The sequence below is a fragment of the Ovis canadensis genome, chromosome 4, assembly GCF_042477335.2.
Source record: "Ovis canadensis isolate MfBH-ARS-UI-01 breed Bighorn chromosome 4, ARS-UI_OviCan_v2, whole genome shotgun sequence".
Classification (NCBI taxonomy): Eukaryota; Metazoa; Chordata; class Mammalia; order Artiodactyla; family Bovidae; genus Ovis; species Ovis canadensis.
The window spans coordinates 81,907,586-81,929,405 of NC_091248.1; the positions used below are offsets into that span (position 1 = coordinate 81,907,586).

At 41.0% G+C, this 21,820-nt stretch overlaps 1 protein-coding gene across 7 annotated transcripts in view; it reads left to right on the top strand.

Moving 5' to 3' along the window:
• Positions 1-737: 737 nt before the first annotated feature.
• CPVL (carboxypeptidase vitellogenic like) overlaps positions 738-21,820 on the top strand; it is a 133,153-nt gene continuing 112,070 nt past the window's right edge. Inside the window, exons 1-3 of one of the 7 annotated variants that reach the window (XM_069586761.1) lie at positions 807-962; positions 9,654-9,714; positions 20,368-20,495. The gene's annotated coding sequence lies outside the window, so the exon portion shown is untranslated. Of the gene's footprint in view, positions 1,066-9,653; positions 9,715-20,367; positions 20,496-21,820 lie in introns of all 7 variants that reach the window. The other 6 variants (XM_069586756.1, XM_069586755.1, XM_069586758.1 and 3 more) reach the window with 6 other exon arrangements.

The window sequence follows — 21,820 nt, forward strand, 5'->3', positions numbered from 1 at the left end:
TTATCTCACTGGTGCTGACCAGGGAATTCCAGACTGATTGGTTGAGATTATGTTAAAAGGGAGGGGAGGTTGGACTTGCAACTAGGTTAGGTATTAAGTCTTGGTTTGGTGACATGAGCTTAGCACAAGTGACACCATTGTGGGTCTGTTGTTTCTTTTTCTTAAACAAGTCTCTGTCTTCCCCCTAGTGTCTGGCTCAGTGGCCTGAACCTAATGGTGGTTAAAACTGCCTACTCAGGTAGGCCCCTTAAAAGAGATGGCCCTGAATGGGCTACTTAACCTCTCCAAGTCTCAGTTTCTTGAGTGCAAAGTGGGGACAGTTATAACACAGAGTACATCCAGTTGCTCTAATATTCTGATGCAGTACTGCAGAGAAAGCACTTGAGAATGCACAGTGCTGGTTCTCAGTGCGCCCCCAGCGTTAGTGCTACTACCGTGTGGAATAACTATCTAGGAATGTATGTTGGGCATTTAAACAGGGGGAGTAAAATACCACCCTGCTTCCAGATGCAAACAACAGATTTGCAAGCACCAGCTTGGGGAAATTATTTCAAAATACTGTGGAAATTCTAAGATAGCAGCTTCAAAAAGGTGGGAGAGAAAATCAAAACGCACAAAGGAACAAACAAATCAAATGGAGCTGCACCGCACGGTCAATCTTCCTCGGTTCATTGTTAATATCTCACGCTGAGATTGCTGGTTTCTTTCAGGATGGAAAAACGCTGATGGGGCGCGGCCAGATCGCGGGGAGACATGGGTGGGGACGTACCTCTGGCCCCTTAGGTCTAGGTCACGTGGGTCTCCTCCTCCTGAAAGGGGCACTCTAAACCTCGCGGTCTGCAGGACACTGGGGGACTACGAGGGGCAAGGGAGAAAGCCGCCTTACTTCTTCCGGAGTCGGGAACCCTGAGAGATCGGTTCTTCGTGCACTCCGAAGCCGGGAGGAGCGCGGTCTGGCCTGCGTAAGTGCGCGGCTCCGCGGAGGTCGCTAGTCCCGGGACTCACCGGCGCCGGGAGGGCGGTCTCATCAGCCTTTGGCACCGAAAAGGAAGACAGCTCGGTGGCGTAAGATGGGGTCGGGAGATCTTGGCTGGCTGGTAGTTTCCAAGTTGGATAATTCTTTGCGTGCGCTCAGCCGGGAACACGCTCCCGAAGGCTCCTGATTTCAGTGCAATCTGAGGACATCGCCCCTGGGCTTCTTCCAAGCCATGGGCGCTTCAGGGAGGCTCAATGCTGTGGGGTCCTCAGTTATTCTCAGTAAGAGGGGTGGGAGGGACACGCCCTCCTCCTTCAGCAAGTCTCTTTGGGATGTTTTGATTTCATGGATCTTATGGAAGAAAGTGGAAAATGCCTTCGGTTAGTGCGTGTCCCACAAAAGGAGACTTGGCTTGAGCGAAGCAAGGAAGGCACACGAAAAGGCTCTTTTTCCTGGAATACAGAACTAGGAGGAAACCAAGGCCACGGGGCAGGTGGAACGAGCTCCCTGCCAAGTGGATTTGGTCCCTGCAGGGAAATTCATAGGCGCCAGGGGGACATGCAGAGGTGTGTGAAATGGAAGCATCCAGTGCCTTTCCGGTCCCCTTGATGTCCTGGGGGAAAAGTACTTTGGCATATGTATGGATTTGAATCCTAGCATTGCCTTTGGCTAAGTGGTGACCCTGAGCAAATTATTTATGCTTACTAAGCTTCTGTCTCTCCATTTAAAAGATACTTGTCCTTTCCACATCCCCTTAAATGTGCAATGAAAACTTTTTACTTTTTCTTTTTTGTTGTTGTTGTGGGATGAGTAAGAACACAGATTTAAGGAGGAAAAAAAAAAGTCCTGTGGGAGTTTGATTAACTTGAAAAAATACTTTTAAGAAAGTTGTTCAAAATAGGGATTGGAAAAATAGGGATTTGGGAAAGTAACTGCACTGGCTTTGTTGGCATATGAATAAGTCTGAAAAGTTGTCAAAACCCTTTAGCTGATTAGGCTTTCTATATTTGTACTCCAGGCTAATCTAAGTCCAGTGGAAACCCTTTATAATGTAATGCAAGTGTTCTTAGCAAGAAGCAGTCTTACTCTTCTTTCACAGGAGTTGGTTCTTTGGGATGGGCATAAGTGGCTCCACAATATATGTGAATCCCATTTATAAACTAATTTAGAGTGGAGTTTTACTAGTCTTAATTTATAGCCTGAGAAATAAGTGAGCTTTGACTGACAGGCAGTTCAAATGACTTAGAAGAGTGGTAAGGGAAGTCCCCTGGGTTTATCATCAGTTCACTCCCCTTGGTGAGGGAAACAAGATGCAAACACCATGATAGTATTTTGTTACTGACTTTTTGTTGTGGAAAATGTTTGGTTTGTTGGAGGGGGAAATTGTGTTGAATATTACCCTGGTATGCATGGAATTAAGACAGCAAGAGAGGAAGGACTTAGTTACTGCCCCAGATAACATCAGACTCCCCTATATCTTTCTCCAAATACCCAAGTTGAATAGGTACCGACCCATTCTTAATAGGAAGTATAGTTCATTTTAAAGAGCAAACATGTTTATTTAACATTCCCAGGGGTTTAATGATGTGGGATTTTCAGGGACTGAACTAAGAACATCTTAAAAGAACTTAAGTAGGGAAGTGTGTGAAAGTTTTGTGTCTGACTCTTTGCGACCCTATGGACTGTGGTCCTCCAGGCTCCTCTGTCCATAGAATTTTCCAAGCAAGAATAAAGTTATGCATAATTAGAAAGGTGCCTCTAGAAGAACAAATCATTAATATCTATACTGATTTGGGAGAGATGTAAGCTGTAAGAGGGCTAAGAACTATACTTTGTTGGTCAAAATCAGTAATAGAGTTTGAATTTTCATGCTGTGCAGTTGCAAGTTCAAAGATTTAAGCAATAGACTGAGTTCACAGGAGAGTGGTCAGGTGCTTTCTTCATAAAACCTATGCTGCTGAGTATAAGCACACCAAAACCAGAGTACTGAGATTCCTCTCTCTTGGAAATATTGCAGGTACTGCCTTGAATGAAGCCACATGCTTTACTTTTACTGCTTTAACCTAGAATCTGAGAGCAAGATGGGGGTGGGGGGACTAACTGCATGCATTAACCTGAACAAGCAAATTCTTAGCATTACATCTTTCCAGTATCCTTAGGTCTTATCTTCTAACTTTTTCTCTGTGTTCTGATTCTAGTTAGTGGCAGTTTTAAATTGCTAGGGTTGTTTACCGGCCAAAATAATTATTTAGGCATCCCGGGGCCAGCTCTTCCTCCTTTCCCTCTTGGAACTCCATATTTTGTTACTCATCTGTCAGAAAGACCCTTTGGCATATCTTCTTGTACCTGTATGGTTATCTGGAGAGAAGAACCCAGCTCTCAAGAGAGTCATTCCTTCATCTTACATGGGCTAATATTTTTCCCAATGTCTGACTTTGAAAGTTTTCAAACATTCAGAAAGGTTGAGAGAATTTTACAGTGTATTGTATACTCCCACTTAGATTCTATTGTCATTGAACTGATACTGATTTGATGTCTCCTATTTGCCTAGAGCTATGCTTACCTGTAAAGACGTAGAAAGCAAAGTAAAGCTGGGAATAAAAAAAGACTTGATTTGGTGGGAGAATACATTTTATGAAGGGGTCATATCACTTTGGCCTGCAAAGTTATGCCAGAATCACATTGTGGGAGACATTGAATTTCATGGCAGGAAGTTTATACTTTATTCTGATTGCATTTGGGAACCAATGAAGGCATTTGAGGAGAGAAATGTCTTGTGCTTTAGAAGTTCAGTCACGCAGTCGTGTCCGACTCTTTGCGACCCCATGAATTGCAGCACGCCAGGCTTCCTTGTCCATCACCAACTCCCAGAGTTCACTCAAACTCACGTCCATCGGGTCGGTGATTCCATCCAGCCATCTCATCCTCTGTCATCCCCTTTTCTTCCTACACCCAATCGCTCCCAGCATCAGAGTCTTTTCCAATGAGTCAGCTCTTTGCATGAGGTGGGCAAAGTACTGGAGTTTCAGCTTTAGCATCATTCCTTCCAAAGAAATCCCAGGGCTGATCTCCTTTAGAATGGACTGGTTGGATCTCCTTGCAGTCCAAGGGACTCTCAAGAGTCTTCCCCAACACCACACTTCAAAACCATCAATTCTCCGGTGCTTAGCTTTCTTCACGGTCCAACTCTCACATCCATATATGACCACTGGGAAAACCATAGCCTTGACTAGATGGACCTTTGTTGGCAAAGTAATGTCTCTGCTTTTGAATATGCTATCTAGGTTGGTCATAACCTTCCTTCCAAGGAGTAAGCATCTTTTAATTTCATGGCTGCAGTCACCATCTGCAGTGATTTAGGAACCCCTCAAAATAAAGTCTGACACTGTTTCCACTGTTTCCCCATCTATTTGCCATGAAGTGATGGGACCAGATGCCATGATCTTAGCTTTCTGAATGTTGAGATTTAAGCCAACTTTTTCACTCTCCTCTTTCACTTTCATCAAGAGGCTTTTTAGCTCCTCTTCACCTTCTGCCATAAGGGTGGTGTCATCTGTATATCTGGGGTTATTGATATTTCTCCTGGCAATCTTGATTCCAGCTTGTGCTTCTTCCAGCCCAGCATTTCTCATGATGTACTCTGCATAGAAGTTAAATAAGCAGGGTGACAACATACAGCCTTGACGTCCTCCTTTTCCTATTTGGAACCAGTCTGTTGTTCCATGTCCAGTTCTAACTGTTGCTTCCTGACCTGCATACAGGTTTCTCAAGAGGCAGGTCAGGTGGTCTGGTATTCCCATCTCTTGAATTTTCCACAGTTTATTGTGATCCACAGAGTCAAAGGCTTTGGCATAGTCAATAAAGCAGAAATAGATGTTTTTGTGGAACTCTCTTGCTTTTTCCATGATCCAGCAGATGTTGGCAATTTGATCTCTGGTCCCTCTGCCTTTTCTAAAACCAGCTTGAACATCAGGGAGTTCACGGTTCATGTATTGCTGAAGCTTGGCTTGGAGAATTTTGAGCATTACTTTACTAGCGTGTGAGATGAGTGCAATTGTGCGGTAGTTTCAGCATTCTTTGGCATTGCCTTTCTTTGGGATTGGAATGAAAACTGACCTTTTCCAGTGCTATGGCCACTGCTGAGTTTTCCAAATTTGTTGGCATATTGAGTGCAGCACTTTAACAGCATCATCTTTTAGGATTTGAAATAGCTCAACTGGAATTCCATCACCTCCACTAGCTTTGTTCATAGTGATGCTTTCTAAGGCCCACTTGACTTCACTTTCTAGGATGTCTGGCTCTAGGTGAGTGATCACACCATCATGATTATGTGGGTCATGAAGATCTTTTTTGTACAGTTCTGTGTTTTCTTGCCACCTCTTCTTAATATCTTCTGCTTCTGTTAGATCCATACCATTTCTATCCTTTATCGAGCCCATCTTTGCATGAAATGTTCCCTTGGTATTTCTAATTTTCTTGAAGAGATCTCTAGTCTTTCCCATTCTGTTGTTTTCCTCTATTTCTTTGCATTGATCACTGAGGAAGGCTTTCTTATCTCTTCTTGCTATTCTTTGGAACTCTGCATTCAGATGCTTATATCTTTCCTTTTCTCCTTTGCTTTTCACTTCTCTTCTTTTTACAGCTATCTGTAAAGCCTCCTCAGACAGCCATTTTGCTTTTTTGCATTTCTTTTCCATGGGGATGGTCTTGATCCCTGTCTCCTGTACAGTGTCATGAACCTCAGTCCATAGTTCATCAGGCACTCTATCTATCAGATCTAGTCCCTTAAATCTATTTCTCACTTCCACTGTATAATCATAAGGGGTTTGATTTAGGTCATACCTGAATGGTCTAGTGGTTTTCCCTACTTTCTTCAATTTCAGTCTGAATCTGGCAATAAGGAGTTCATGATCTGAGCCACAGTCAGCTCCTGGTCTTGTTTTTGCTGACTGTATAGAGCTTCTCCATCTTTGGCTACAAAGTATATAATCAGTCTGATTTCAGTGTTGACCATCTGGTGATGTCCAGGTGTAGAGTCTTCTCTTGTGTCGTTGGAAGACAGTGTTTGCTATGACCAGTGCATTCTCTTGGCAAAACTCTGTTATCCTTTGCCCTGTTTCATTCCATATTCCAAGGCCAAATTTGCCTGTTACTCCAGGTGTTTCTTAACTTCGTACTTTTGCATTCCAGTCCCCTGTAATGAAAAGGACATCTTTTTTGGGTGTTAGTTGTAAAAGGTCTTGTAGGTCTTCATAGAACCGTTCAACTTCAGCTTCTTCATTGTTACTGGTTGGGACATAGACTTGGATTACTGTGATATTGAATGGTTTGGCTTGGAAACGAACTGAGATCATTCTGTTCTTTTTGAGATTGCATCCAAGTACTGCATTTTGGACTCTTCTGTTGACCATGATGGCTACTCCATTTCTTCTAAGGGATTCCTGCCCATATAGTAGATATAATGGTCATCTGAGTTAAATTCAACCAATCCAGTCCATTTTAGTTCATAGATTCCTAGAATGTCAGTGTTCACTCTTGCCATCTCCTGTTTGACCACTTCCAATTTGCCTTGATTCATGGATCTAATATTCCAGGTTCCTATGCAATATTGTTCTTTACAGCATCGGACCTTGCTTCTATCACTAGTCACATCCACAACTGAGTATTGATTTTGCTTTGGCTCCATACCTTCATTCTTTCTGGAGTTATTTCTCCACTGATCTCCAGTAGCATATTGGGCACCTACCGACCTGGGGAGTTCTCTTTCAATATCCTATCATTTTGCCTTTTCATACTGTTCATGGGGTTCTCAAGGCAAGAATACTGAAGTGGTTTGCCATTCCCTTCTCCAGTGGACCATATTCTGTCAGACCTCTCCACCATGACCCTCCCGTCTTGGGTGGCCCCACATGGCATGGCTCAGTTTCATTGAGTTAGACAAGGCTGTGGTCCATGTGATTAGATTGACTATTTTTTGTGATTATGGTTTCAGTGTGTCTGCCCTCTGATGCCCTCTTGCAACACCTACCGTCTTACTTGGGTTTCTCTTACCTTGGGCGTGGGGTATCTCTTCACAGCTGCTCCAGCAAAGTGCAGCCGCTGCTCCTTACCTCGGACGAGGGGTATCTCCTTACCACTGCCCCTCCTGACCTTGAACGTGGAATTGCTCCTCTCAGCCCTCCTGTGCTCGTTCCCTTAAGCATCAGTGTTAGGCTGAATTGGTGTGGAGGGGACCTGAAGTCTTACAGACAAGTTAGGAGGCTTGACATAAGTCCTCAGGGCGCGTGAAAGTTGACTTGTACACCAAATGTGAAAAAGAGGAAGAAGGACGGGACTTTGCCTGTAACTTGACATTTGGACTCAGTTTTAGAGCCTTGGGTGCCATTAAGAATTGGGAAATCAGAGGAGGGGGTAGTTCAAGAGGGATGTTAATGTTTTGTCATAAGACTCCATGGGTTTGAGGGACCAATTGCGTACCCATGTGGAGGAGCCCCTACTGAGAGTGGGGAACCCAGTAGCAAGGTGAGGACGAAACAAAATTCTGGACTAGCAGTTAGTGATCCAGGGGGTGGTTGAATGAAAGTGTACGATGGAGAAAAAAAGGACAAGACCTTGGAGAAAATCTGACTATGTGTGAATTCTTGGAACAGAAAAACATATAGATGTTCAATGATCAATTTGCATTCAATATTTTAGTGATGATTCTACCTACAGCATTGTTGTAGCCCCTGTTCTTGACAGCTTACAACAGTCAATCTAAAGAGCATACCTATTTAAGTAGAGTGATGTTTTTCCTGTTCCCACTGCAGGAGGCGTGGTGTGGAGAAAGGCTGTGAAAAGAGGGTGGAGAATGAAATGACAGGGTAGGGAAGAGAGAAAGTGAAATACTATTTTATCTAAGACTTTTAGAGTATACAGTGCTTTATCCGTGTAAGCCATTTCTGAATACCAGGCATCTAGGTAATCTAATGAATTCGTCTATCTTTCACAAAGCAGCTCCTACTTAATCTGGGAGCCATATCACCCTGTCATGATGGTGGTCATACTTTCCAGACAAAACCTCAGGTGGGACACATATTCTGAATGCCTGGTCACCAAACCTTTATCCAACTGTTTAGCAACCAAAACTTTCCTCTCCCTTTTTATATTAGTACTTTTGTATGTGCTCTATGTGATGAATAAATAAATGCTCAGCTCTGTAAACCCATCTTATTATAATTTACCACTGACTAAGCAAGGGAAATTAGATTTAATTAGCATCTATTCCGTGGTTAGGGGCTGTTTTTCAGTCTCAATTAGAAACCGAGGGCAGGGACTGTCTTTTGTCTCTCTACAGTATTGCGTATGAATTCATATATGTACATGTATCATTGCCATCATAACAATGAGTGGTAGTATAGGTCCACTTGTACACAGGTACTTTGTCTAATGGTACAGTTTTTAGGCGGCGGAGCCACATTTGAAGTTGTGTCTAAATTCTTTGTGTTCCTCCCATTGGACTGTATTACCTTCCCAAATGCTGACTGACTGCGTGCCTGGCATTATATCACATGTTTGAACATGTGAGTTCCTTCCTATCACCCCTCTGATTTAGCAGATAAGTCATAGGAAAGCTCAAATCAAAACTGGTTATTTTTAGTGGGGTATCTGCCCTCTGGCACTGTCTTATTTTCACTTAACTTCTTTTTTAAAAATGTATTTCATTGAAATATAGTTGAGTTACATTGTCGTGCAGATTCGTGCTGTACAGCAGAGTGATCCAGTTGTATATATACACATTTTTTTCACTTTTTTCCATTATGGTTTATCCTAGGATATCGAATATAGTTCCCTGTGCTATACAGTAGGACCTTGTTTATCCATCCTGTATGTAATAGTTTGCCTCCCACACTCTGAGTCCATCCCAGCCCCACCCACTTTTCTATTGGTGACTACCAATCTGTTCTCGCTGTCTGTGTCACCCAGCTTCTTTAACTCTGCAGGAAGCGTCAAACCTTCTCAGAAATCCCACCTGCTCAGGTTCAGTTTAACAATCACTTTACTAATTCTTCTGAAGATCACACCTTCAGTCCTCTATGCTATGCTGAGTTTCTTTGGTCCTGTCTGGCTCTTTGCAACCCTATGGACTGTAGGTTCCCAGGCTCCTCTGCCCACGGGATTCTCCAGGCAAGAATACTTGAGTGGGTTGCCATACCCTACTCCAGATGATCTTCCCAACCCGGGGCTCAAACCCATGTCTCTTATGTCTCCTGCATTGGCAGGCAGGTTCTTTACTACTAGCACCTGGGAAGCGCTAAGAGAGAAAAAGTCTCTTTTTTATTTGTTTACCTGCTTGTTTCACTCCATCAGTCTTCTGTTTTTCCCATTGTCCCACTTGCTTACATACCTAAAGTCATGTTCCCTTTCGTTCCTTACTTTCCTTCCATCCAAAAGCTTTGGAGAGAGAGTGGAATAGGATATGGGGCTTACAGCAGAATTTATATTGACTCTGTAATTTATTGTAATTGACTCTGACGTGTCTATCTGTTCTCTTTATCCTTTGTTCTTGAAGTTGGAAGTAGCCAGCGGCACAGTGAGCAATAGGCTTGGCATTGGGAGTGAGGTAATCAGCCAGTGAGTAAGCCTTGTGTTGATTAGTAGTGGTTTGGAGGATGATGTTTCTTGTCTCTTACTGCAGAACTCAAGCAGTCTGCCTGCAGATACTGGGTTTTGTGCATGCCTGCCTTCTTTTCCTGAAGGTAAGTTCTATACCTTTTTAATCTTTGACACCTCCACAAGTTTTAGCAAAGTATTTTGTGCTTTAGTTTATGCCCAGAAAAATCCTTAATGCATTGAGTTCTGTTAAAGAAGAGAAAACTCTTTGTATGGAGAAAGAATGTGGAGAGGCCTCCACCTTTGCAGGATCCAGAAATGTGATTGTTGCAGGGAAAGCCCTAACTGGGTAAAGCCGGTAAGCTCCCAAGGTGGGCCACAAAAAATGTAGAAAGTTAACCTTTGTATAATGAGATGTAAAATTAGAGATGACGAATCTGTGTAAATTGATTATTTGCCATTACTGTTCTAATAATGGTCAACACTATATCTAAAGTGTCTGTGGTTTGTCTGTATGATGTTTAACTTTCACTTTAAACCACACAGAATAAATTAAAATGAAAAAAAAAATGAACCAGTCTGGAGCCTTGTAGAGTTTATATTTGACACATGGGGAAGGCAGTAATAGCTAGTTCTTAAAACGAAATAGTTTCTGCCTAAGTTTCTTGATGAAGAATGTTATTGTTGTTGTTTAGTCCTAAATCATGTCCTATTCTTTTGCGACCCTGTGCGCTGTAGCCCTCCAGGGTCCTCTGTCCTTGGGATTTCCCAGGCAAGAATACTGGAGTAGGTTGCCATTTCCTTCAAAGAATGTTATTAGCAATCAAGAAATCATCTGGAAATAATTTGGTTTTTTTTTTTTCTCCTCCTCTGAGTACCGGAATGTTTGTAGAATTAACTTGGCTTGGAGGAGAGTGAACCCCTTGTACTATTGCACAGGCACTTTCAGAACTGGGAGACTACGGCACTTGCTATGAAACCAAGATTCTTTCTGCAGTTCACTGTAACCCAGCACCTAAATGTTAGTATCTAGAAAGTCTGAGACTTCTGTTTCTAAACTTACTGGAAGCCACTGATTTGGAATTTGGTGATAGGTTTTAAAAAAATTCTATGCTCAGTAAACATAAATGTCTTGTAGCATAGACCAAAAAATAGCCTTTCACCAATTTCCAGCCTTGCAGACACTCAAATGTTAAGTTCACCCGACACAGACATGAAAGTTCTTTCATTGAGGTAGCCTGCAGGAATCATCACTGTGACTCAGAACCTGCAGCAGTTTTATCCCTATGCTTGGCTGCTTTTTAGAATCCTAGAAATTCCTAGACAGGAGGGCATGTTGGGAATTAGATAGTACATCTAATCCCCATAATTTGCAAATGAAGGAAGTGAAGTCTAGAGAGAGAAGTGAATTGATTTGCCTAAGGATGTACCTTTGACAGAGTGGTTTTGGTGTCAGGGTAATGCTAGCCTCATAGAATGAGTTTGGAAATATTCTCTCCTCTTCACCTGATGTGAAGAGCTGGCTCATTTAAAAAGACCCTGATGCTGGGAAAGATTGAGGGCAGGAGAAGGGGATGCCAGAGGATGAGATGGTTGGATGGCATCACTGTCTCAATGGACGTGGATTTGAGTGAACTCCAGGAGTTGGTGATGGACAGGGAGGCCTGGCGTGCTGTGGTTCATGGGGTCGCAAAGAGTCTGACACGACTGAGCGACTGAACTGAACTGAACTTCAACTTTTTGGAATAGTTTGAGAAGGATATAAAGTCTTCTATAAATGTTTGTTAGAATTCCCCTGTGAAGTCATCTGTCCTGGACCTTTGTTTATTGGGAGGCTTTTGATTACTGGTCAATGTCATCACTAGTAATTGGTCTGTCCAGATTTTTTCTTTCTTCCTGACTCAGTCTTGGAAGATTGTATGTTTCTAGGAATCAATCTATTTCTTCTAGATTGACCAATATGTTGGTATATAATTTTCCAGAGTGTTCTCTTATGATTATTTTTATTTCTGTGATATTGACAGTAATGTCTTCCTCTCTCATTTTAAATGTTACTTAGTTGGACCCCCCATCTCTCTTTCTCTCTCTTTTCTTTTTTTTTTTGATGAGTCAGGCTAAAAGTCTGTCAATTTGATTTATCTTTTCAAAAATCCAGCTCCTAGTTTCAGTGATCTAAGTCTCTGTTTCATTTATTTCCGCCCTAATATTTGTTCTTTTTTCTGATTTTGATGTTTGTCAGCATAATTCACCTACATAAATTAAAAATCCAAGTCTTATTAAAATTTTCATAACAAACAATTTTAGTCCCCTATCTGACCACTCCCCAACCTTCCCTTATCTCTGAGGTCTCCTTCCATACTCTTTTATACTGGTCAATGTCATCACAAGTAATTGGTCTGTCCAGACTTTCTCTTTCTTCCTGACTCAGTCTTGGAAGATTGTATGTTTCTAGGAATCAATCCATTTCTTCTAGATTGACCAATATGTTTCTTCTAGTCTTTAACTTCACATTTCTAAATAATGTGCTTAGTCTGTTTCTCGATGTATTGGTTTTAGAGTTACACTTTTTATCAGTCTGAGGTATTTTCTATTAATTCCTACTAAGCAAAGTCAGAATTTAGCATTCTAACATACATTATACCCCAGCTTTCCTACCCTCTGCCCTGTTCAAAGCATTACAGAGTTTTTTGTTGCTGCTATAATCCATATCTTCTGTTTACTATACTGATTGTGTAAGTATTGCTCACTACTGAGCTAAGGAGTGTACACTGGTTGCAGTGCCTTTCTTGTATGATTTGATATTCTTCATTGAGTTAATAATTGCCTCTTTTCAGATTGTTTAGTTTTCCATGCCACTATCAGAACTTCTGTTCACTGAGAGAACTCTAGTATCCTTAGATACGATTTTTCACAAAACTCATGAAGTAATCAGTCATATATATATTTTTATATGTGTGTGTGAGAGAGAGAGAGAGAGAGAGAGAGAGAGAGAGAGAGAGAGAGAATGTCAGTCATTCAGTCCTGCCCAACTCTTTGAGAATCCACAGTCTGGAGCCCACCAGATTCTCTCGCCATGGGACTCTCCAGGCAAGAATAATAGAGTGGGTTGCCATTTCCTTCTCCAGGGGATCTTCCCGACCCAGGGGTGGAACCATATCAATATCTACTGACTTTTATTTTTTTCTGAAGGGTCTTCCCTGGATTCTTCTGTGTCACTGCTTCAGTCTGCATTGGTTTTCCTTCAGGCATACAGCCGTCATCTTGGGAGCGCTCCTTTGTTAGTTCCCCTGCTCGCGGGATCCCGTGTTTTTCCCCTTTGGGTTTCACTTTCTCGTGTTAGTGGAACATATGTGTTGGTAGCTTTCTGACAAGTGATATATGAGTCAACTTTTTGAGGCTTTATGTGTACTTGAATGTTTCTTTAATTTATGATCATTTTTGTTTGATAGTTTGGCTGAGTATACAATTCTAGTTTGAAAATGATTTTCCTCTAAGCATTTTAAAGGCATTTTTTTCCTACAGTGTCTTTTAGCTGCCGTTGCTGCTGTTTAGTCCAGTGCCATTTTTGTTCTTGATTCTTTTTATATACTATCTCTGTCTTTTCCTCTGTCTCTCTTTTTTCTCTCACGTTTGCTGTAGTCTCTTTATTTTTGAAATTTGTTCTATGTCTTTTTGTTCCTTGATCTAAGAACCTGATGATTCTTCTAAATCTGGAAATTATGTCTATACCTCTGTATTATTCCTTTAATAATTTCATACCCTGAATTTTACCTGCCTTCTCTTTCTAGTGCTTCCCTTAGTCAGAGATTGGCCTTCACAAGATTTCTTTGACTTTACTGTTCCACTCTTTTATCAAAATTTTAAAATTACTATGACCTAGTTTTAATTTTCAGGAGCACATTCTTGCTGTTTGTTCCTTCTTCATATAACATTCTATTATTTAATGAATGCAATGTTTTTTCTTACCTCCTGAAAGATATTTTTTGTTTTTGAAGAGCTATTCAGTTCTATGCATTACAGTTTTTTCCTGAGTTTTTTTTTTCTTCAAATAGTTTCTTTCTTTCCTTTTCAAATTAAAGGCTTTCTTCCAATGTCCAGTGGCTCTTTGCAGTCTGGTTTATATTAAGTATGAGAAATTGAGCTCGTGGTTGGAAGCCCCATTGTGTTGAAGGGATTTTTCAGAAAGTCCCTGAAATTGATTGGTGGGTCCAGGAATTTTCATTGGAGGACCTCACGTGTCCATATATATAGGTCCTTTCTCTAAGATGCTTCACTTATTCCAGAGAAGAATCCTTCAGTCTCCTGCACAGGGTGAAAGATGGAGACATGGAGAGCTTCAGAGACAGTTTTCTTAGAGCTGAGTGTTAAGGGGCATGTTTGGGGTATATCAGTAGGTAGAGTTTCTCTTAGTTTTCAATTGAGTGCCTCATTCCCAACTTTTTCTGTTTCATATTCCCAATACAAGAATTTCTCTAGCTTAATTTCCCAAAGAATAACTTTTCTATAGACTCTTTTCTTTCCCCTGATGGAGTGGGGAAGGGTATCTGAAGCTCTACCTGCTGTTACAGAGTTTCCTCAGTTCTTCTGTTTTCAGCTGCACGCAGTTTCATCAATTCTGTTTTCAGCCGCACGCCTCACTGTTACCCTCTTTGTATCCAGTACTATTTTTGAACCTTTCTGTGTTTGTAATGTGAATTAATTAGTTTGTTTCTCGTTGGTATTCTGGCTTCATTATCTGCAAATGATTTGTTCACTTTTTAAAATTTTTATTTTATATTGGAGCACAGTTGATTAACACTATTGTGTCCGTTTCAGGTGTACAGCAGAGTGGTTCAGTTTTATGTAATTCTTTCCCCATTCAGGATATTTAGGGAGCAGAGGTCCCTGTGCTATACAAAAGGTTCTTGTTTATCTGTTTCAAATTTAGCAATGCGCATGTGTGAGGGCTTCCCCAGTGGGTCAGTAGTAAAGAATCTGTGTGCATTGCAGGAGATACAGGGGACATGAGTTTGATCCCTGGGTTGGGAAGATCCCTTGGAGGAGGAAATGGCAACCCACTCCAGTATTCTTGCCTGAAAAATCCCCTGGACACAGAAGCCTGGTGGGCTACAGTCCATGGGGTCACAAAGAGTCGGACACGACTGAGCACACATGCATGGACACACATGTACACCGTGTACATGTTAGTCCCACACTCCATCTGACAACAACAAAGTCTGATGTGCTGTATTTGCTTTTGTTGTTTCTATTTGGGCGGGCATGGGATTTATACCTTTGAAAGTATCTTTTTCACTTTAACAGGGTTTCATGAAGGAGCAGAAACAAATGTGTTCAGTTCACTGTTTTAACAGACAAATTAGGCTCCATTTTGACAAGCTAGTTTAATATGCTCATGGGACATCAGGTGAAAATGTTCAGCAGGCAGTTGAATAGCTGAGTTCCTTTTAATAGGAACTATTATTTTGAGCGGTGTCAATAGAAAGTGCTACTCAAAGTGATGAGACCACCACGGAGAGAGTGTGTGGAGTGAGATAAGCTGTGGACCAAGAATAGATTCCTGACAAACCCGGTATTTAAAGGAAGACAGAAGAAGAAGAAACCATGAAGGAGAACATTCTAGAATTTACCAAAGGGGTAATGTCAATGTGTCAAAGAAGTCAATTGAGATAGTGGCCAAAACTTTTTTTCTTTTGCAAAGTGGGGAACATGGACATCACTAATGACTTTGGCAGGATGGTGTGGACAAGTCCGAATGCAGCAAATAAGAGAATAAAAATAGTTTTGTTTTGTTTTGCTTTCAGTAATCACTAAAGAAGCAGTAATGGGGGTGTTTCCATGGTTCAAGAACCAGATGAACAAGTCTGTGGGCTTTTTCTGTTGTCTCCTCTTGGGATGCTGTCACACTTAATTTTAGGATATTTAATGAGATGATTCAGAACTGCAACCTTTTGTTATTGCTGAATAGTCTGGTTGTGACTTTGCTGCCCTTTTATTATCTGTGTGTAGATATTTCAAATGGTTTGATTTTAGAAATAATTTTTCACCATCCATTTTCATAACTTTCCAAGGCTGGTGTGGGCAAGCCAAACTGTTAGGTACTTCAAATTCTGAATATGTGAGTGAAGCTGATACTAGTAACCACTTCTTTTTTCAATCACATATATGATGAAATGTTTGCAGAATAATAGAGACAGAGGGGTGTAGTGGGAAAAAATTCCAGCCCATTACCCTTAGCATAAAGCCCAAATTCCATTCTATTGGAGTTTCTGAAGGAGCCTCCCCAAATAGCAAACTTTTTGCTGTTGCCTGAGGTATGGGGTAATTGAGAAGACAAAGGAACAAGGCAGGTGGAGAGTAAAATATTACCTTTCTTACTAAAAGTGACTGGGTTGGGTTGGTGCTCTCACTTCTAGGCAAGTGAACTAAAGCCCAGACTAGAGAAGACTTGCACAGACATGCACAGCCCACGTGTGGAGATAGAAAGCACTATTTCCTGCGGAAACACTGGGAGAGCTGAGCCCAACATGCCCAATTTATCCACATTTATCTATCTGATAAATCTTTCTACCTCTCCTCCTACCCTCCTCAGAATGAACAAGAGGGTGGCAAGAGGCCAGCCTTACCAATGATGGAAACATCAGAGCTGGGAAGAAGTGAGCCCCCCAAATACATGTTGGCCTTCAACACCCTGCATGGTCTGATACCTGATCCCATTTGTACCACCCTCCCCATCACTCTCACACTGCTACCATCCTGGCTTCCATCCTGGCTTCCATCCTGATTTCTCTAGAGGAGGGGTCTTTGCAGTCACTATTCTCCAGCCCTGGATAAGGAAATGGCAACCCACTTCAGTATTCTTGCCTAGAGAATCCCCTGGACAGAGGGGCCTGGTGGGCTTCCGTCCATAGGGTTGCACAGAGTCGGACACGACTGAAGTGACTTAGCATGAGTGCATGCACTGGAGAAGGAAGTGGCAACCCACTCCAGCATTCTTGCCTGGAGGATCTTGCCTGGAGGAGCCTGGTGGGCTGCCGTCTAGGGGGTCGCACAGTTGGACACGACTAAAGCGACTTAGCAGCAGCAGCATTCTCCAGCCTGAAACTCTTCTCTCTAGATAGTCACTTGAAACTCTCCAGTACCTTCAGATCTTCCCATGTGTCACCTCTTCAGAGGGACCTCCCCTTCCACCCGACCCAAAAATGCCACTCCCCCACCATCCCTCTCTAACCCTTTACCCTGCTTTGATTCTCTTAATAGCTTTCCTCTTTCTTGTCTCCTTTACGTGGGAAGCTTCGTGAAGGCAGACACTTTGTCTCTTTCGTTTTCTGTGCCTGCATTGGAGTCTTGCGCATAGTAGAGCTAAACTCCATAGGAGCTAACATATATTTGTTTATCAAATGAATGACCAGTCCTGTGAACTTGGGGTCCGTCCCAGCTCTGCTACTGACTAGAGTGTCACTCCTTGGGAATTTGCTCCATCCACCTGAGTCTCTGTTGAAGAGCTGCATTAACTCCTTTCAAGAGTGATGGTGAGGATACAATGAGATAATGTGTGCAGAAGAGATGAGGGAAACACTGAAATGATCTAAGTTCTTGCATAGGGATTGCTCCCAATGACAACACTGTCTCTTTTGGAATCAAGGAGGAGTTAATTTCTTGTCACCTTAGTGACAAGTGATGGCTTAAGGTGATGACATTGAAAGATTTCCCAGGACCATCCTCACACAAAATACTCTTATCCATTATACCCAGTTTTATCCTTGTATTTGCCACATTGTGTTTCCTGATTTTTTTATGAAAAATTTAGTCATAATAGATAGCAAAAAGGAGGTTCATTCTAAAAAAATAGGAATACATTTACTTCAAAAAAAAGAATTTCTCAGTGGAAAACATTTCTTTTGCCATGAGTCTTAAAGGATTGAGGGCTTCAGCCATTCCCCTAAAATTATTTTCCAAGTGGAAGGAAGCTAGAAATTAATTTTGAAGCAATTTCTGAGCATGTGAGTTTCACTTTTTTGCAAATAAACATGCCCTTAAATCACTCACAATTTCAGCACCTATAAATCTTGCCAATGGCATGCCAAGATAATCCAGTTAACCCAGAATTCTGCTTTTTTGTCAAAAGTTGCATGGAGGCAGATTTTGTTGTATTATGTTATTTACATAATGATATATATGAAATCAACCCTGAATATTCATTGGAAGGAGTGATGCTGAAGCTGAAGCTCCAATACTTTGGCCATCTGATGTGAAGAGCCGACTCGTTGGAAAAGGTCCTGATGCTGGGAAAGATTGAGGGCAGGAGAAGGGAGGATGAGATGGTTGAATGGGATCACCAAATCAACGGACATGAATTTCAGCAAACTCTGGGAGATAGTGAAGGACAGGGAAGCCTGGCATGCTGCAGTCCATGGGATTGCAAAGAGCTGGATACGACATAGCAACTGAACAACAACAATATGAAAAGTGTATGGACTTTGGACTCATCTAGATCTGGCTTCAAATTTGAGCTTTTACTGTTTAATGGTTGAGTTGAGAGCTTGAAAAAATTAACCTCATACTTGAGAAACTAGTCAACCTAAGATTAAGTTTCCTCATCTGAGCATGTCTTATATAAACCTTGAGACTTAAGGCCTTTCTAAGAAGAGTGATACAGATATAAATGAAATAAATAAAACACATGCTGTCCATGAGCAAGTGAGAGGCTCTGAAACGTTCATTATATAACCAGGAAACCCATTTTAATTTGTTTGGCCCAGATTGTCCTAAACTTTTATCCTTATAAAACCTAATAATACCTTGCTGAATCAGTATTCTATAGAGGATTGTGTAGGAAATCCCGGCTTGCCAGAATGCCAGACATATCTTAAATGTAAAATCCATTTATCTTCCCTTTCCCATTTTATTGCTGACCTCTCAGAATTTTCACCCAGATGCTTAATACTAACTTAAAGTAGAACAGTTTAAGTTCTACTATTTATTCCTTTATCCCCTCCACCTTGGCTTATTCCACAGTCGTCCCGACTATCCAGGTAGTAGTTTTATAGCAGTGCTATAGCAAAGTACCACACATTGGGTGGCTTAACTCATCACAGATTTATTGTTTGAGACTTCTGCAGCCTAGAAGTCCAAAATCATAGTGTTGGTGGGGCCTTGTTCCCTCTGAAACCTTTAGGGAAGAATGTTCCCTCGTCCTCATTTACCTTCTGGCAAAAATTTTATTTTCTTATGTTATTTCCAAACTCACCTGAGTAGGGAGATAAGATCCTGGTGCACATCGCTCATTTTGGAGATGCTGTTAATAGTATTATGGGCTTCCCTTGTGGCTCAGATGGTGAAGAATCTGCCTGCAATGCAGGAGACCCAGGTTTGATCCCTGGGTCAGGAAGATCCTCTGGAGGAGGCAATGGCAACCCACTCCAGTATTCTTGCCTGGAGATTCCACGGACAGAGGACTCTGACGGGCTACAGTCCATGGGGTCACAGAGTCAGACACAACTAAGAAATTAACACAACATTAGCAATATTGGAATTATTGAATGGTCTTTGAAAATTGATTGGTATTGGCCTCACTTCTTTGCTGTACTGCTTACTACCTGTGTGATTCTGGGCAAGTAACTTAAATTCTCTGAGGATCAATTTTTCATCTGTAAAATGGGATAAAATATAAAGTAGTTGGCACAGTTCTGATACATGGAGTGCATTTAATGATGGGACTTTTACTGATATCATTATCATGAGGATGCCTTGGATCATGGGGGCGGCCTTCCTATTTCAACTGTTATTAACGTTTTGGGACATTGGCTACTTTCACTTCCTACCTCCATTCAAATTTTCTTTCTGGTTAGCATGAGATTTCAAAGTAAAGCCCCCTATTATAGTGTCAGATAGTTTAAGTTCCTCCTCTTCCTGATTCTTTTCATTCACCACCTGCCACATGTGTTGAGTTTGTCTCCCTTTCCTGTGAGCCCAAGGATATGGTGGCAGAGATAGGGATGACTAATTCAATTAGCAAGATGAGACACCACTGTCTGATGCCAGAGGGGGAGCCTGTGGAAAGGAGATAGGCATGTAAGTCTCAGGACCCCTTCAGCAGAAGCTTGCTCATCGCCTTGTATATCATGTACTATGTCCTCTCTGGGGAAACAGTGCTTCAAATATCAACTTTAGAAATTAAAATGATGCCTTAAGGAGAACGAATACTGGATCCTTTGAAATAAAGGTTTTCTTCTACCATTTGTTTTCGTGGAAATCCTTAGCAAAAAATAGCTAGATTTGGGGTTTGGGTTGGTATTTAATTCAGGGTTGCACGATAGCCCTTCAAGATTCAAATGCTTTGGATATGCCTGAATAATCTTGAGAGGTGACTGAATCCTTTTTAATAGGGGGACCACTTTTAGGTACCTTTCTTTAATCGCAAATTTTGTGGAAATGTCTGTTACTAGTTGGCCTGTTTTTTGTTTGTTTGTCCGGGGGAATGTTTTTCTTGTTATGGGAGTACTCAAGGCAGTTAAATATGTGAGAGGACTCCAAATAAATATTTTAATTGCAGCTATGACATTTATTACATGAACGACTTTTATCCTTTAGAATTACCTATAATGTAAAATGCAGAAGTGGGAAGGAGAGAAGAAAACATAGGGCTACTTAACATGTTTGCTCTTTGTCCTCATTCTGGAGTTTTTGTTTCTAACTCTTCTTTTCACTGGTAGAACATGCACTTTCCGGTGGCTTTCTCGGATTTCTTTTCTCAAAGCCTTGCCTATCTGAGCATATTAACTGGTTGCTTCTACACACAGGTGACAGCTTGGCAGGATTTCCCCCTTTTGTCTCTTCTAATCATTTCCATTGGAACTGGGATGTGAGTTGATGGAAAGTAGTTTCCAGATCAGTTTTCAAGTAAGAAACATGAGACTCACATGAGCAGGTAATAAAATGTTGAATATTTGTGGTGTTTGCTGATTTCTATGGTATAAATATTCCCATCATGGCTGATTTCAGGCTACAAGATGTTACTCAACACCAAGTTGCAAAGAAATGCACAGTAGCAAACCATTATATAATCTTTCAATTAGATAAATATGAAAAATATAACTCCAGAGCATAGATGATAGAAAACATAGTAAACATGGTAAAATAGTTCAGTAGTGATGAGTTTTGAGTATTTATCACTTATTTTTTAATATAACATATTTAATGGTAAAGCTTCTATACTCTAATTTTGAACAATAGCTGCATTGAACAGCTGACTCTCACAGTTCCTGGAGATCTAACCATTGGTTTTAACATATTGACTGGGACCCAGAAAAGTCATTGTCCCATCCAAGGTTCAGTGAATGAGTCATGTTAGAACCTGGATTAGTACAAGTCATTTCTAAAACCCAAATTTCTCTGGAAAGACTTACTTATTGACGTATCTGTTTATTCATTTGTTTATTTATTTGTACTACATGCTTTAAAGATCTAATGAAAGAAATTTAGACTGTAGCAGACCATTACTATCTATTGAGACAATAAGAGGCAAAATATTTAAATATATATAATTACAACCACAGATGGGCGAGTGGAAAGCAGATTAGATTTAGGGCCATAAGTGAATCCTGGCTTTGAGTCTTGATTTTGCTGCTCAGCAGCTTACAACATATTTTATTCTCTAGTTCCAGTTGTCTAGACTGTGAGATGAAGGAATTGGACCATATGAACATATACTACCTCCTGTATGTCTAACATATCATGATTCATTATTTAGACCCATCAGTTCAACAGCTATTTGCTTAGAACCAATTATATTCTCATTTGTTATGGACTCTACTCCAGGCAGAACTGGATATAAATGCAGTCAGATGAATTATTATTAGAACAGCATCTCATGTTAATGCAGAGCCTTTTAATTCAACAAAGAGAAACTTTACTTTGAGTCTCTGAGGTTCTATGACAGTATGAGATCAGGACACATCTTCACAGAATGTTAGCGAGAGCAGAACCTATTCTGAAAGGACAAACAGAACTCTTACTCCTAGGAAACGCAAGAGGTCATAACCAGGTAGTAATAAGGAATAAGGAACAAGCCATGCCTACCAGTTGCTTCACTGATAAAAAAGCAAAATCAAAAATGACTTTCTTCTAATTATAAGATTAGTTATTATAGAAAATTTAGAAATTATTAATGAGTATTAAATAAGGACAATATACTTTACACCCAATTTAATAGCTTCCTTTTCTTTACCTAATATTTTAGTATATTTTATAAAA